The sequence below is a fragment of the Rosa rugosa genome, chromosome 2, assembly GCF_958449725.1.
Source record: "Rosa rugosa chromosome 2, drRosRugo1.1, whole genome shotgun sequence".
Classification (NCBI taxonomy): Eukaryota; Viridiplantae; Streptophyta; class Magnoliopsida; order Rosales; family Rosaceae; genus Rosa; species Rosa rugosa.
The window spans coordinates 48418648-48434586 of record NC_084821.1 but is presented as its reverse complement, the minus strand read 5'-3'; the positions used below and the strand labels follow the sequence as shown (position 1 = coordinate 48434586).

Here is a 15939-nt window from a genome sequence, read left to right as displayed (position 1 = left end):
ACATGTGATTGTTACGATGGTCAAGTACTCGAAAAGAAGCTATTTACCCTGTCTGATTTCTGACTTGTTTCTACAGGCGTTGGACTTGTCTCCATATCCTTTGGAGGTTATTCCTATTAGAAGCAATATATCACATATCACAGCGTAGTAGCTCGCTTGTTTAGTAAAAGCATAAAATTGAAATATAATTATATAGATGAAATTATAGAGAAACATACTATTGTACGAAGGTCAAGTACTCGTAAAGAAGCTACTTACCTGGTCTGTTTTCAGACTTGTAACTACAGGCGTTGGACCTGTTTCAAAGTCGCTTAGAGATTGTTCCTATTAGAAGCAATGATGACACATATCAAACTCGAGTACAGAGTGGTAGCTCACTTGTTTAATAAAAACTTAGAATCAAGTATACTAGAAATCATAGAAACGTATGATTGTAATAAAGGCTGAGTAATCCCACAAAAACAAAAAAAAAAACCAATTTACCTGGTTTGTTTTCTGATTTGTTTCTATAGGCATTGGACTTGTTTCCATTACCATTGGAGATTGTTCCCATTTGAAGCAATGATAGAACATGTCACAACACTATCACAAAGTAGTAGCTGCTTGTTTAGTAAAAGCTTAAACTTGAAATATAAATGAAAATTATAGAAACATATGATTGGAATGAAGGTCAAGTAGTCAAAAAGACGCTATTTACCTGGTCTGCTTTCGGAGTTGTATCTACAGGCGTTGGACCTGTTTCAATGTCCCTTGGAGATTGTTTCTATTAGAAGCAATGATGTCACATAGTACAGAGTAGTAGCTCACTTGCTTGGTGAACTTGAAATCAAAGTATAAATGGAAATCACAGAAAGTGACTGTAATAAAGGTTGAGTAATAAAAACCAAAAAAAAAAAAGACCATTTTTTCTTTCCAATTACCTGGTTTGTTTTCTGATTTGTTTCTATAGGCAATGGATTTGTTTCCACATCCGTTGGAGATTGTTCCTACTTGAAGCAATGATATTACATGTCACGACTCTAGTACATGATGGTAGCTCGCTTGTTTAGTAAAAGCTTAAATTGAAATATAAATTAAAATTATAGAAACATATGATTGCATTGAAGGTCAAGTAGTCGAAAAGAAGCTATTTACCTGCTCTGCTTTCAGACTTGTATCTACAGGTGTTGGACCTGTTTCAACGTCCCTTGGTTATTGTTCCTATTAGAAGCAATGATGTCTCATATCAAACTCAAGTACAGAGAAGTAGCTCACTAGTTTGATAACAGCTTAGAATCAGAGTATAACTTGAAATTGTAAAAACATAAAATTGTAATCAAGTCCTTAAATAGAAGCTATCTACCTGGTCTGTTTTAGACTTGTTTCTATAGGTGTTGGAGTAATTAACTGAAGGTTGTTGCTTTTGAACTAAGGATCAATAAAGTTAACTAACTGTATGGCCAAATTGATTGTTCACCCTCAAAAATGAATTTAACAATTAGCTTAGAAAGAGATATAACTGAGGACTTTTCAGAATCCAGAAAAATGAATACTGACAACGATTATGAAAAGTAAAAGCAACTGCAGCACCAACAAATATGGTTGAGAACATTGAGTAGTTAAGTATTTTCAACAAAACAATGTTTCTGTTCCACGAAACACTGTTATGTATTTTAACACATTAAATCCTTATGAAGAGTGAGCCGTTGCTGAACTTAATTGTGCTTTCCAAATAGTTACCTCAAATAGTTACCTAAATTCTTTACCATTCTCTTAATCTCTTTCGTATATCATGCAGATTCCAAGTTATACATAAAAGGGAAAGGGGTGGTCCACAAATCAATTATTTACAGAGGCATTGTTGTTGAAGTCTTCGACGGAGAAGACCTTTATACATAAAAGAGCAACCAACAGTTTTTTTGAATCACTGGATTGCTTTCGGGAAAAAAAGCCCTCTGCTCCATTGAAAATAAGAAGAAAGAAACCTCTCCTAAGGACGCTCTATGCCATGGCCCTTTGGATAAAAATTGAAGCCCCCTTGCATATCGACCGTCTAGTATTTAGCCTTGAGGCTGTGAGCCTTGGAGCTGCAGCTTTGAAGCTAATAGCAGTTGTACATTGAGTAGGATTTATAAAGAAACGTCTAAACTTATCTTGAGAAAAATAGACTTAATCAAAGGCCCTTTCTTAATCTAGAGTTCTGGACCATTACATGATAGCGTAAGCAACTATCCATATTTTGACTCGATCTCTTCATTGTCATATTAAATGGGTAGAAGTCGTAACGAGAAATCTTCATATTTTGACTCTATCTCTACTTTTTTATACACCAATGCCAACTAGAAATCTTAACGGATTGCATTCCGTTTTCAGTCCCTCCATTAAAACCAATAGCATAAATGACCACAAAAAGATGAACTGGAGCATCAAATCATTTTCAACCCAAAACCACACACAGAAACACACCATCAAGTCAATAAATAAATAAACCATTTACATACAGCAACATAATCCCTTAACGCAAAAACGAAAACAAAAAACCCAATTCATTTCAATCAAAACAGACCAATATTATCACAAACTTAAAAACGTAAAAAGGAAAACTGGGCTGACCCGCATTTCTTGCAGAGCTGGGCGAAAGACCCGTCCTTGAGCTCCCATCCATTAACGAACCGATCACTCTCGGCCTTACAGGAAAAGCACGAAGCTTTGGTAGCCATTGAAGCCAAGAACCAAAGACAGCGACGGAGGCAGAGATTGAGCGAGTGAGCGAGTATAAATGCGTGTGGGTCAAAGCCATTTCGAACTTTCCTAATTTGCGATGGCTCACAAATTGGGAATTAGGGTTTTGGGGGGTTGGTGAATCGAATTGGATTTGAACTGGGTTGACGCGGAATGAATGTGGGGCGAGTAGGAGAATTTTGATGGTTTTCGTCGTTTTCAGGTGCTTTCAAAACAGGACCTACCTTTTATACTCGGAACTTCCCCTCTTCTTTTTTTCTCCGTCAAATTCAGATTTCAAAATTTAATCATAATGTTTTTTTTTTTTTTTGAATAAAATCATAATGTTTTTATAAAATCCCAAAATCAGAAAATCAAAAGAAAAATACACCAAATTAAATTAGAGCTTCTTATTGATAACATGAAAGGTTCTTTGATCCAGAATGAAAAATAACAAAAAAAAATATTGTTCAAGTAAATTCACAATATATGTCTGGCCCAAATTCTAAGTTACTTGACATAGTTGTAATAGGGTTTTGAATTAGAGATATTCTTAGAGATATTCATATATATCCAATTAATTGTACGATTATCTTTGCTTGTACATAGAATCTGTAATCATTTATATAAAGAGGCCCCTATTATCAATGAAAGTACAACTCAATTCTCTCCCAATTTTGTTTTCCTTAAACACGTTATCAACACAACGCCCTAACCCTAAAACCTAATAGCCAAAACGCTAAATCCGAATACAAAACCTTGAAACCCTTTCGGCCCCCGCCGCACATCTTGAAGCCCTCGACACCAGGAGTCCAGAACAGGCAGCAGAACAACTAAAATCGGCCGGAAACCTATCGAACCGGCCACCGGAAGCTTCAAACCACCCGCAGCAAATACTCTACAGGTTCACCACCTTTCGGACATCTGATTGCTACCAAAATTTTCCAGTAGAAGCGCTTCGATTCCAAGATTCAGGAACAGGAAGCAAAACCATAAAAACCGGCCTAAAAGTTACTGAACCGGCCGACTGAACCTCTTGTAGAAAAATCGGCAGAAAAGAAAAAGAAAAAAAAAAGGCGCGGCCCAAAGGAGAGTTGGCCCAAGTCGGCAGAAGAAGAAAAAAAAGGGGGATGCAGCCCAGAAAGGAGAAGGTTGACACAGCCCAGAAAAAAGAAAAGGGAGTGGGCTAGGGCTGAAGCAGAGAAAAAAAAGGGGGACCGGCCCAGAAGAAGTCAAGGCCCAGCCCACAGGCCAAGTTCCTCCGGTCAACCAACTCCGGCCCCCTCCGGCCGCCGGCCACTTTCCCGGCCAAATTTTCCAACGAACAAATGCGCATCTTAGAGAAGTTTATGTGTCTCTCTAGTGGACTCTATGTCACTATTCGAGCTATTAAATCCAATAAAGCTATGAGAGAATATCTCTTAGATTTAGACACGTATTGTCTTTGTCACGACAAGATAGGTCATCCTAGTCATAATGATCCGTCTGCTAAAGACTTCACACGGACATCCATTTTTTCGAGCAAAACGAAGCACAAATCAAAGGTTGATTCCTGGACTAAGTATGACCGTTGCCGCTGCCTAGGGCACATTTGCTGTCCACTACCAGCCTAGGGCTGGCATAGTCCCTATCCATAACACCATGGATGGCATCCATCATGGTGATGGCGCCCTAGGTGATGTTGCAATCACCAACTTTGCTTCAAATAGCGTTTTAGATGCTCTGGCCCAACTAAAATCCTCATTGGTTGCTTCTAAGGTCTCTCGCTTGTTTTACAAAGCCCGTTCCTTAAGGAAATTAGGACTGAGACCGTTTGATGCAAAGGATATGAAAATACTCATTCTGTTCTTACATAGAATCCCTAGGGATTCTTTGGACTTATTCAACCAACTTGCGAACGTTTAAATATCTCATGATGTTGGTTGACACGCAAACACGCTGGTCACGTGTTGTGCCATTGTCCACTTGTAAATGCTGCTTATACTGCACTCCTAGCACATATCGTATGACAACGGGCTCACTCCCCGGATCATCCTATTCAGTCAATTGGACTTGACAATGCTAGAGAGTTTACATCGAAGGCTTTCGATAGTTATTGCATTGAGACTGATGTTGGACATCATATTCCCATGAACACACCTAAATGGTCTCTCGGAAACAACTACGATGGTAGCTCGGACATTGGTAACGCGCACCAATCTCCTTATATCTGCTTAGGGTGATGCAATATCGCATGCAGCTATGCTAATTCGTCTACGACCCACCGCCTCTCAATTTACCTTTGCATTACAGCTAGTGACTGGGTACCATCTCGTACTTATGCAAATTTGAGTGTGTCATTTATGTGCCAATTGTGCCGCCACAGCGCACTATGATAGGTCCTTCCAGACAAATGGGCAACTACGTTGGATTTGAGACTCCAACAATCGTCCGCCACTTAATGCCCTTTCTCGGCGATCTCTTTACCGCATATCTTGCGGATTGTCACTTTGATGAGATATTATTATCGTCATTAGGGGGATATAAGAACACGAACGTTCAGCAGGAAAGACAGGAATTGTCGTGGTCTGTCCCCACTATGTTACATCTCGATCCCTGTTAAAGTGACGAGATCACACATATCTGCTTTAAATATGCCTGCAAGGATGGACGTCCCCACGAGAGGACGTAAGCGCCACCCTACATGGAGGTAGGCATCGCGCCAACACCATAGAGAGTGGCACTCTGGCGTTACAGGCCATGGCTCCAGGTAGGATGCATGGGAGAACCGTGGGTTCGAAGGATACTTTGGCACAACTCAATCCTTGGATCATCGACACTCAAAATCCGTCTCATGCGAATCTTTCGGATTATGGTTATCGTTGAGGGACGCCTCAACGTCAGAACCTATTCCTAAGAATATAGAGCTCTATGAAAATTACACTAGTGTACATGAGACGAGGGATAGAAACTCCATCAATGATTGATGATGTATTCGCGCATTTCATTGATGTGAGCCCCGGAAAAGTTTTTCGAGTTAAAGTAAAATAGTTCGATAATTTACTTATCGATCTCGATAATCGTCTCCACGCTGGAGGAAATTTTCAGGAATTTTCACAACGAGTTAAATAATAAAGTACACGTCACAACGAGTTCGTGAAAATTTTCAGAGAATTTTCCAGATACCCGAGCTATTTTTAACTATTTTCCGAAGTTGTGGAATTTTAGAAATTAAGTCAAGAAATAGAAAATAGGTGGAGCAATCCTAGCAGTCCATCTAGCCACCGCTTCATCCCAGCCATCGATCTACTCACCGCTTGATCCTAGCTGTCCATCATTAATTGGATCAAGCTATATACATATGAGTTTTGTTAGTGGGAATCAGAAGATCGAGAGAGAGCGAGAGCGAGAGCTGAGAGCTCTCTGACCCGAGACGACCCAACAACGTGACCCGGCCATCGCGCCACCGTCCGGCCACCCCAAGACGGCGCACAGCCACCATTCCCTTCGTCCCTGCGTCGCCTACCTCCCGGCGTCCTTGGATCGTCCATGCACTGAACGGAGAAGAAAACTTGACGACAAGAAGCCCAAACCTTCACCGGCAACCTCTGCAATTTCCTGCGTCTCCGGCCACCGTCTGGGCCGTTTGTGGTATAAAACCTCCTCTCCTCATCATGATCTTCAAGTCTGTGCAATTATTTTGCAATTTAGCTTAAGTTTGATGATTTACGTTTTTGGGTAACTACGGCTTTGCCGTGTTCTTCAGCGCCGACGACTTTTCCGGCATTTCTGGTCTGGGTTTCGGCTTCGGTTGCAGCTCTAGACGAGAGATTGTGAAGCTTTTTGGGTTGTAGCACAAGGGATCATCAGCTCATCACTTTCCCGATCCCGGCAGTGCGTTGGGTTCGGTTGCAGTCGACTTCTGAAGGTATAATTCGACTTCTTGAGTGGAAGTTTGGTTCTTGTTGGGTAAATCGGAATCTGTTGCTGGTATTGAAACTTTGGAATCGATTGTTTGTGTGTGCAATGAACTGTGGAATTGTGGTGGAGCTCGGGTTATCTGGGCTGTGTGTTTAGTGTGTTAAGTTGTTGTAGTTAGCAAGATGGAATATATTTCGACTTGAGAGTGGTTGCATTGTTGAATGGGTGTTGTGTTGCATGTTTGAATTGTGGCTGTTGTGATAAGAAATTATGAATTGATTGTGGAATAATCGAAAAATGGTCAAGTTATGAAGCTTAGGTGTCCTTAGTAATTTTGAGTACACCTTGTATGAAAATTTGAAAGTATGGGTGTCCATAGTAATTCTATCAGAATTGCTATCCGACGAAATTTGAGTTAGAAATAAAGTTGAGTGTTGAAGTGATAACAAATAGAGAGAAAAGAAAGTAATATATATTGGGTGGCCTTGGTAAATCGGGTGCACTCAATGTATGTTTGGTCGATATTGTAACTTCAAGTGAATGTTCGATAATTTAGGTAATTATCGAACCTATCTCGATTGGTCAATGTTGGTTGGACGATTTAGTAATCGTCAATATTTCACATAAATTGTTCAAAAGATATTGACTATCGAAATGTCGGAATTTAGGACTCGAGTTACCCGAGGAAAGGAAAGTTCGCGACTCTCGGAGTACGTGAGAGAAAGCATCGAAATCCAGGTAGGGATTCAGAACTCTCCTCGATGCGTATTTTTACTTCCTTAGTTGTTTTCAATATGATGCATGTGACATAGTGTGGCTTGGTTAAGTTAAAATGCGATGCATACTGACCAAACCGTATGAGAAATGTGATGGCTTGAGAGCGAAAAGGGCACTGACTTCCTTGGGTTCGATTCCTTAAACCTCTGGAGGGGCTACACCGGTCGGACGGTGAGAGATCGCAATGACGACCCGATCCGTGTGTGTAGCTAGGTAGCGGACGCTCTCGCTACGCTTACCTGGTGATAACTTAAATTGAGGTAAGGTCGTGTAGTGGGTCTATGGGACCGACCATTATGTAAAACTTGGATTTGGTGCCGTATTTATTTAAGCATCATGCATCGGTTTTCAAGTTGACAAACATTAAAGTTTGTCGTTCCTTTTAAATACTTGGTTTAAGCATGTTTTCATACTGGAGCTCCGAAATCTATTTATCGGTTTCAAACCTAGTCGAGTTAGAGTTCCTATTGAGCAGCGAGAACGAAAGATCACCCCTACAACAGTATGAATGCAGGTACTGTGCACAGGTGACGGGACAGTAGCGAGCGGAGCTTGGTGTGCGAAAGCTCGGTAAATCATCGTTTGGATTTTATTTTAAATTCTCTTTCTTGAACTTTGTGTTTCGGAGCTTGTTGTTATCTAGCCTCGTGTTAAATTCAGTTGAATTCTCTTTCATTGAAAGTCGTACCTCATGTGAGCCTTTATCCAAGTTCTGGACAAACGAAATAGATTTTAGCAATTCAAGTTTTCACCTCAAAAATAATTGTAGCTTCCGCTGTGTTTTACAAAAAGTTTTTCAAACAAAATGCCTAGCGGTTCTCTAGGATGTAAATCGAGCGTTCGGTTTATGTTTTAGAGACTCGCGACACTGTGACGTGCTTAAGCTGGTGAGGTGCAGCTTGGGGCGTTACAATTGATATCGAACCACGCTCCGTTGATGAATGAATGTCAACGTAGAGAAAATTGGCTAAATGGAAAGATGTGATCCAGGTTAAGTTGGATTCTCTAACAAAGAGGAAGGTTTATGAGCTAGTGATGCCAACACCTCCTAACATAAAACCTATTGACTAATGGGTCTTCGTTAGAAAGCGTGATGAGAAAAAGATATAGTAATCTCGCCTTATGGCGCAAGGCTTCTCACAAAACGCCCTGGAATCGACTACGATGAGACATATTCTCTCGTAAGGATGTTATTGCACTCCACTACCCTGTCAGTTTGGTAGTTTCTGAATAACTGAAATGCAGCTTACAAATGTGGTCTCTACGTATCTCTATGGGTATCTAGATACGGAATATACATGAAGGTTCATGGTGAACTTCATTTACCCAAGCCAAGTGGCTCTAGACCACGGAGCGCGTTTACAATGAGGTTGAAACGCTCACTAAAGTGGCTACTTGATTGGGAAGGGATATGCCCGCGCGTTTCCATAACAAGTTTCAGATTCTATTGCAGTTCATGTTGGACATGATCTTAATTGGAAGCCCTTAAAGAGATAAGGGAAACCGCTGAACACTTGAAATCCGATTTTGGGAGAACACGATTATGTCAATTTGGAACTTGAGCATCGTGTTGATAGATGCTTAGGCGTTTTGATAAGGTCAAGTCTTCAAGCACCCCCATGACCGTCCGTAGTTTTGATCCTGAAAATATCATCTTCGTCCAAAGGATGATGACGAAGATGTGCTAGAGGCAGAAGTGCCTTACTTAAGTACAATAGGCGCATTATTGTACTTAGCTCAATGCACAAGACCGGACATCTCATATGCTGTGAATTTGTTAGCTAGATATAGCTTTGCGCCAAAGCGACGCCATTGGATTGGTTTAAAAGATATCTTTCGATACTTGAGATGTACAATTGATCTGGACTTGTTCTGCCCCTACAGAGAGACGATGGATTCAGACCCATCACACACTAGGAACGTCGCCAACACTGGCCTGCGTCCTCTATCCCCATCCCAAAACAACATGTGTTTTGGAAGGTTTTGCTGATGTTGGGTATCTCTCTGACCCACACAAAGGTCATTCCCAAACTGGTTAAGTGTTCACCATGGGTAAAGACCGTGATATCTTGGAGGTCTACATAACAGACCCTAGTCGCTATATCTTCGAACAATGCAGAGAGTATTGCTCTTCACGAAGTGGTTCGTGAATGTATATGGATTAGATCCACAATTACGCATGTTCGAACAATTGTGGTTTGAAGTCTACCACATATGAGCCTACGAGCATTTAGGATAATGTTGCTTGTTTTGAACAAATGAAGCAAGGCTACATCAAAAGCTACAACACCAAGTATAATCAGCAACAACAGACTCTCCTCAAGATCAAAGTGAACTAGGTTCGATCTGAGGCTAGTGTGGCAGACTTGCTCACTAAGTCATTGCCTAAATTTCACTTTCGAGAAACATGTTGATAGCATCGTTTGCGGAAGTTATCCGAACTCCCATGACCGTAGTCATCAAGGGGAGATGCAGACATCAAGGGGAGATTTCTACATGTATGGTCTCGAAATGTGAAGGGTGTGTTGTGCTCTTTTTCCCCTTCGACCGAGGTTATTTTTGTCCCACTGGATTTTTGTTACTCAGCAAGGTTTTTAATAAGACAACGAGATGAGCACCACATTTGGGCGACACAAGGGGGAGTGTTCAAGTAAATCCAGAATATGTGTCTGGCCCAAACTCTAGGTTACGATTATCTTTCCTTGTAAAACTCTGATTCTATGTCTTGTAATCTTCTATATAAAGAGGCCCCTATTATCAATGAAAGTACGACTCAATTCTCTCCCAATTCAGTTTTTCTTAAACAAATATCACATTATGTGTTAGTTATTGATTATGAAATATGCAATGTTCAGATCTAGAATTTTTTTTTTTTTTTTTTAAAACTCTTATCCTACCCCACCCTTACATATGTTAGTGATAATCGAACCCATGACCTTTATAATGTTGGAATTATAACTTACCAACAGGTCACAGCTCACCAACAATGTTCAGATCTAGCTTGAATATGTAAAAAAACAAGATCGATTATATTAAGTCTCAAAAGCAACACTCATAAAAGGCCGACTAAATATCAATTGATACTTCAAGATGACGTAAAGAAATTATATTTAAACAAGAAATTAGTAAGTAAGATCTAAATTTTGTCGATCCAATGTTTTGGAGCAACTAGAAATGTTTGACTATTTTTTGTCAGAATTCCTACAAGATAAGACCAATGATGATAAGACTTGAGATTGCCCTCGGTGAGATGCCGACCAAAATTTAAATCTAAACTTATATGTAGAAAATAGTTTGGTGATAAAAAAGAGCATACCCATCAGGCGAGAGGTTTGCTTCAATTTATGGCAGAAATCAAAGGGCAAAACATTTCAGAATCCCTGCAATATAAGACCCCAATTACAATAAGACTTGAAATTGACCCCGGTGGGACGCTGTTCAAAATTTATTTCAGACTTAAATCTAAACTTACATATATATAAAAAAGCAGACTTAAATCTAAAGTTACATATAAAAAAGAGCATACCCAAAAGGCAAGAGCTTTGCTTCAACAACTTCAACGAGGAAGGTTTTTTTTTTTTTTTTTTGAATAAAGGGCTGGTGCGGCTGCCCTCAAGCCTTAATTAATGAAACTGTCGAATACAAGGGGGGACATTGAGTTACAATAAGCCTAAACCTTTCAACGAGGAAGGTTTGGGTGACTCAACTTTGGTCTTTCGACTTAGCAATATTTATATCGGCCAAGGCGATACGTTATCTTTATCACATTTATATTGAAATATCTTCTACATCTAAGGGTAGGTGGATAGTAACAGTTTAGAGTTGCATTCGATAAGAATCTGCAAGTGAGACGATATGTTCTAACATAAAAAATAATGAAATTACCAAATAGGTAATTTTTCATTGCCCACCAATAATTTTTTTTTTTTTTTTTTTTTTTTGCATTTTTTCTTTCCTTCTGCCCTCATTTTACCCAAAAAAAAAAAAGAGGGTGAAGACGTCGTCAATCTCAGACAAAAAAAAAAATCAATGTAACCACTGCAAGTGGTCTAGTGGTTCTTGCCTAGTCTAGTTGGGTGTGCTCCCCAACCTAAGTTCGAACCCCGAAGCTGTCAAAGTGGACAGGCAGTGTGCTGCAATGCACAGTTAGAGCATTTCACATGCGCCGAAGGGGTTTATCTTGGGCCTAGGAAGCCTTTGGGTTCCCCTTGACAAAGTCAAAAAAAAAAAAAAAAAAATCAATGTTGAAACCCACACCTTCAGTGCATTTCTGATGCATGGCCCTCCCAAACCTGTCTCATGTGTGCAAACTTGTCCATCTACAAATCCTATCCAGAAACACATTGTAAGTAACCACATTGGACTCAATACCTTGCTCAATCATATCCCTCAAGAACCTCTCCGCCATATCAAAACGACCAATCTTACACCACTCGTAAACCAGAACAGTGTACATTTGCACATCAGCCACAAAATCATGCTTCCTTTTGTTGAAAACTTCAGCTGCGAGCTTAACATGGCCATATTTACAAAGCGTGTCGAGTAAATAGAAGAAGTCTTGGGCAGTGAGCCGAGATGGGGCGAAGATCTCGATGTTGTTGAAGGCCCGGACGGCCTAGTGGGTGAGACTGGAGGTGATGAGGCGGCGCTGGGGGTAAGGTTGTGGCGGTCCTTTTCGAGGATTCGCCGAATTCGCGGAGGTTCGGCGCGACAGTTCGGTAGCCGAGCGAGGCCAGGGTTTGGGTTTTTGTGCCTCTATGAGTACCAGAGATCTAGGAAGCCGTGAATGAATAGGACCACTGGTGAGAACGTCGACGAAGAGTGGATGGAGAGAGGGAGAGAGAGATAGAGAGAGTGAGAGAATGGCAGTGGCTGTAATTCATTAACTGTCAATTGGGTTGAGGGCAAAATGGTTATTTGCTATTAAATTGCGTTGGCGGGAACAAAAAACTATTGCTGGAGTAAGTAGGATAATTTTCGCTCATTTTGATGCTTTGGATCAAGGACCATAAATTATATATTAGACAATAAATGCATGCATATATATATATATGCATATAATTTTTTCTTTTTTTTTTGAGTTAAAGGAATAATATATTCATCACAAGCCAGAATAGGCCGTTACATACCCTTCCGCTGTCACAAGCCACAAGCTAGAACTAGTGGTAGTACCCACAAGTGGTACGTACATATAGTCCTACTCATTATACATTCAAATACGTAGAGGTAGCGGAGACTCTCCTTTGGTACTACTCCAGAGGCGCTAGAGCAAAAACACCCCAGCCCAAATTATGCCACAGACCAATCCCAAGAGAATGGGCCTAACTCAAGGCCCAGCAGAGAGATGACCCGTGGCCGCCACCTTCCTCAACCTCCAACACCGCCACCCTTCCTCAAACCCCAACGCCGGTCACGCTGTCAGACCTACAGCCGCTGCGACCCCACATGAGACCGACCAGAACCGCCCAACGACTCCACCACCACGATTAGTACAGATCCACCACAGCCACGCCACCCCAGCGATCCTTCCAGACCGCCTCACTGATCCCCTATAGCCACCGGTTCTAGAAATCTCCTGACGACGCCCCCGCCGCCACAGGTCCTGAAAGCGCACCCACCATCCCTATAGAATCCGACTGGCCTGGACCCCTCCGCCAAACCCCGAGCCTCCTCCATTCATGAGATTATCCGATAATAGCTTTCAAGCCCAGTCTGGCAGCAGCCCAAATCGGCATAGCGAAACACCAATGAGTGCCACCGAACGAGAGGAAAATCGGGAAAACCTAGACGCAGTCCGAGTTTTCTGGAGCAAACGTTAGAACGACTCCCTTAGAGGCGTATAAATAAGGTTTCTGAGTCTTAATCTTCCCATGATCGCATGCATATATATATAACATACACATATATGCATATATTGTCTAATATATTATATATTAAACAATGCATGCGCGCGCGCACACACACACACACACATATAGAGTCTTTCTATGCTAAGGACCTCCTTAGATTTTAAAATTTAAGGATTTCCTTGAATAGACTCACTTTTCGATCGCATATTCACATCTCGAGCAGTTTTTAGGTCTTAATATATAGATCACTTCTGCAAATTTTTAGCCAAATTTGTTTAGGTATCGAACTAGATAAAATCAATGAACGAACCGAATCTGTCCAACCTGAACCGTTAGTGTTCATAATTGTAAGTTGCAGTTTTGAATGCCTTAATGATTATCGATTTTGCTGAAAATTTGTAGAGATGATCTACTCATATATACCTAAAAACTGAACGGTTAAAATGTGGATATGTAATTGAAAAGTGAATCTATTCAAGGAAATCCTTAGATTTTAAAATCTAAGGAGGTCCTTAGTATAGAAAGATTGTGTGTCTGTGTGTGTGTGCGCGCCATATTTATATCTTTGTTGTATTTATAAACTATAGGAGGAACTCAAATGAGAATTCTCACTACTAAAAGAAGAAATAAAAAAAACTCTCTCTGAGAGGTTGGGTCTCCCTAGGGTTTGACGGCGGCAAAGAGATAGGGAATTTCTCCCTCTCTGGTTATAGGGAGGCTGAAGGGATGTGGTTTTTTTCCTCATCGTTCTCTTCTGGCTTTCAAGGGCGGCAGCCGGGCTCTAAGCCTTGGTTTTGGGCAGACAGTGGTGACCTGTCAGAAGAGAGGCATCGGAGGCTGGGTTCGTGGTGGCCTGCTAGAGGCTTCTTTCTCCGATGCTGATCTAGGTTTGGTTTTGGTCTTGAGGACTGGTGGCCTTGAAGGAAGTCGTGGTCCCATTTCTTTTCTGTTGGCGTGGCGCGGTGCCTCTTTGGGTGGTGGTCCATTTGGTGGCTTCGATAGGGGCGGTTAGATCGGCGGCAGGAGATGGAGTGCTGACCGAGTTGCCAACGTCAGTTGCTATGCAGACCGGGAATCCATATACAACAGCATCCAGTTTGGGATGGCGACGGTGTGCGTCGAAGCGGTGATGGTTCCTTTAGCCGAAATCTGAATCTGGGATCCGAGTCCGATCTGGTTTCAGATCTGGATCTGGGATCCAGGTCGGATCCGAATTTGGGCTTGGATTGGGATATGGATGTTGGGCTGGATCTTGGTTTGGGTGGTTAGTTGGGCCAGGGGCTCTTATGGGCTTCTTTTGCTTTTAGTTGTTTTTGCTTTTGATTATTTAGGTAAGGTCAATGACAGAAGGTTACCCACTACTCGACGCAATTCAGTGTGTGGATGGATGGTGCACCATATCATTGGCACCTTTTTCAGTTTTTTAAACAAGGTCGGTGACAGAAGGTTACCTGCTACTCGACGTTTATCTCTACGTGGAGGGGTGGTGCACCATATCGGTGGTACCTTTTCACATAGCCCGGGTTATGTACGCTGCTTCATCAAATGCTTAAGTGCATCCCTTTTTCTTGCTTTTCGTATTGTTTTTTATATTTCTCAATTCGATGTAGTTTCTAATCTATCGGTTGTAATATTTTTATTTAACCAATTAATTAACCAATTTATCTCCTTGCATCCCTCTCGGGTATGACAAGGGACACATGCTCCTTTTGTGATATCAAGCAACCCCTCTCGGGTGTAGTACTTAACTACATAAGTCATGCATTTCAATCTGGTTAGATATCTAGTGCATTACCCTAAGTGCATGAAGCTTGGAGATGAAGAAATCATGCAAACAAACCAATCTTATCTCTAAGTGATTGTAATTCATAACCCCTACATGCACACCTAGTGTGTTTTCATGCTTTAATATTCAAAGGTTACCAAGCTCTAAACATTATATCATGACATAGCAAACACACATACTCAAAGTGGTAAAGTCTAAGCATATGAATTCATCTCTTGAACTAGCATGCAGGCATATTAAGGAAAATTGCATCACATAATATTATAACAGCAATCCATACAAGATTTGGCTTAGTGGTGTGTTGTATAGGGTTTAGGGTTTAGGGCAAAACATTTATGATTACATACAACAAAGTACTACTCACTCATAATTACATATACTAACTTCATACTCAAATTAAACACCAAAATATAATCTAGAGTTGGTTTAGTGGTGTGTTGTATGGTCCCCTAGCTCACGTCTTGGTGGTGATGGTGGTGGTGGTGATACCCTCTCCTTCTTGCTCTTGAAGATTTGATGATAAAAGATAGTGAAGCTTGTATTATGTATTGTGTGAATAGGTGGATTAGATGGAGAAAATGATGATAGAAAAGAGAGTGGAGAAATGATGTAGTAGTAGTATTAATGGAGGTAGAGATAAGAAATGGAGGTGGTGATGGAGGAGATAGAGTAGTATGGATAGTATGTGTTTGGATTTTGGGAGGTGAAGATGAAGGTTTTGTGGTGGAGATAGAGAGAAAAAAGATGTAATGGGGTGGTATGGGTGATGGCTCTTCCTTGTGACAAGAGATGCTCAAATAGATGAAGATAGAGGTGTGAAAATGATGATGAGAAGCCAAGATAGCAGCTCAAGCATTGTAAGAAGCATGGAGGTGGAGTATGAGAGTGGTAATAGATCCTAAAAATAAGGGAAAAGGGTATGAAAGT

The 15939-nt window shown here is 41.0% G+C and overlaps 2 protein-coding genes across 8 annotated transcripts in view; both read right to left on the bottom strand.

The window, feature by feature from the left end:
• Positions 1-2711, bottom strand: part of LOC133734880 (B3 domain-containing protein Os07g0679700-like) — a 59262-nt gene extending 56551 nt beyond the window's left edge. Inside the window, exon 1 of the mRNA XM_062162510.1 lies at positions 2593-2711. The gene's annotated coding sequence lies outside the window, so the exon portion shown is untranslated. The remainder of the gene's footprint in view (positions 1-2592) is intronic.
• The window catches only part of LOC133734878 (B3 domain-containing transcription repressor VAL2-like), a 30729-nt gene that overhangs the window by 1007 nt on the left and 13783 nt on the right, over positions 1-15939 (bottom strand). The gene's annotated exons all lie outside the window — the stretch shown is intronic.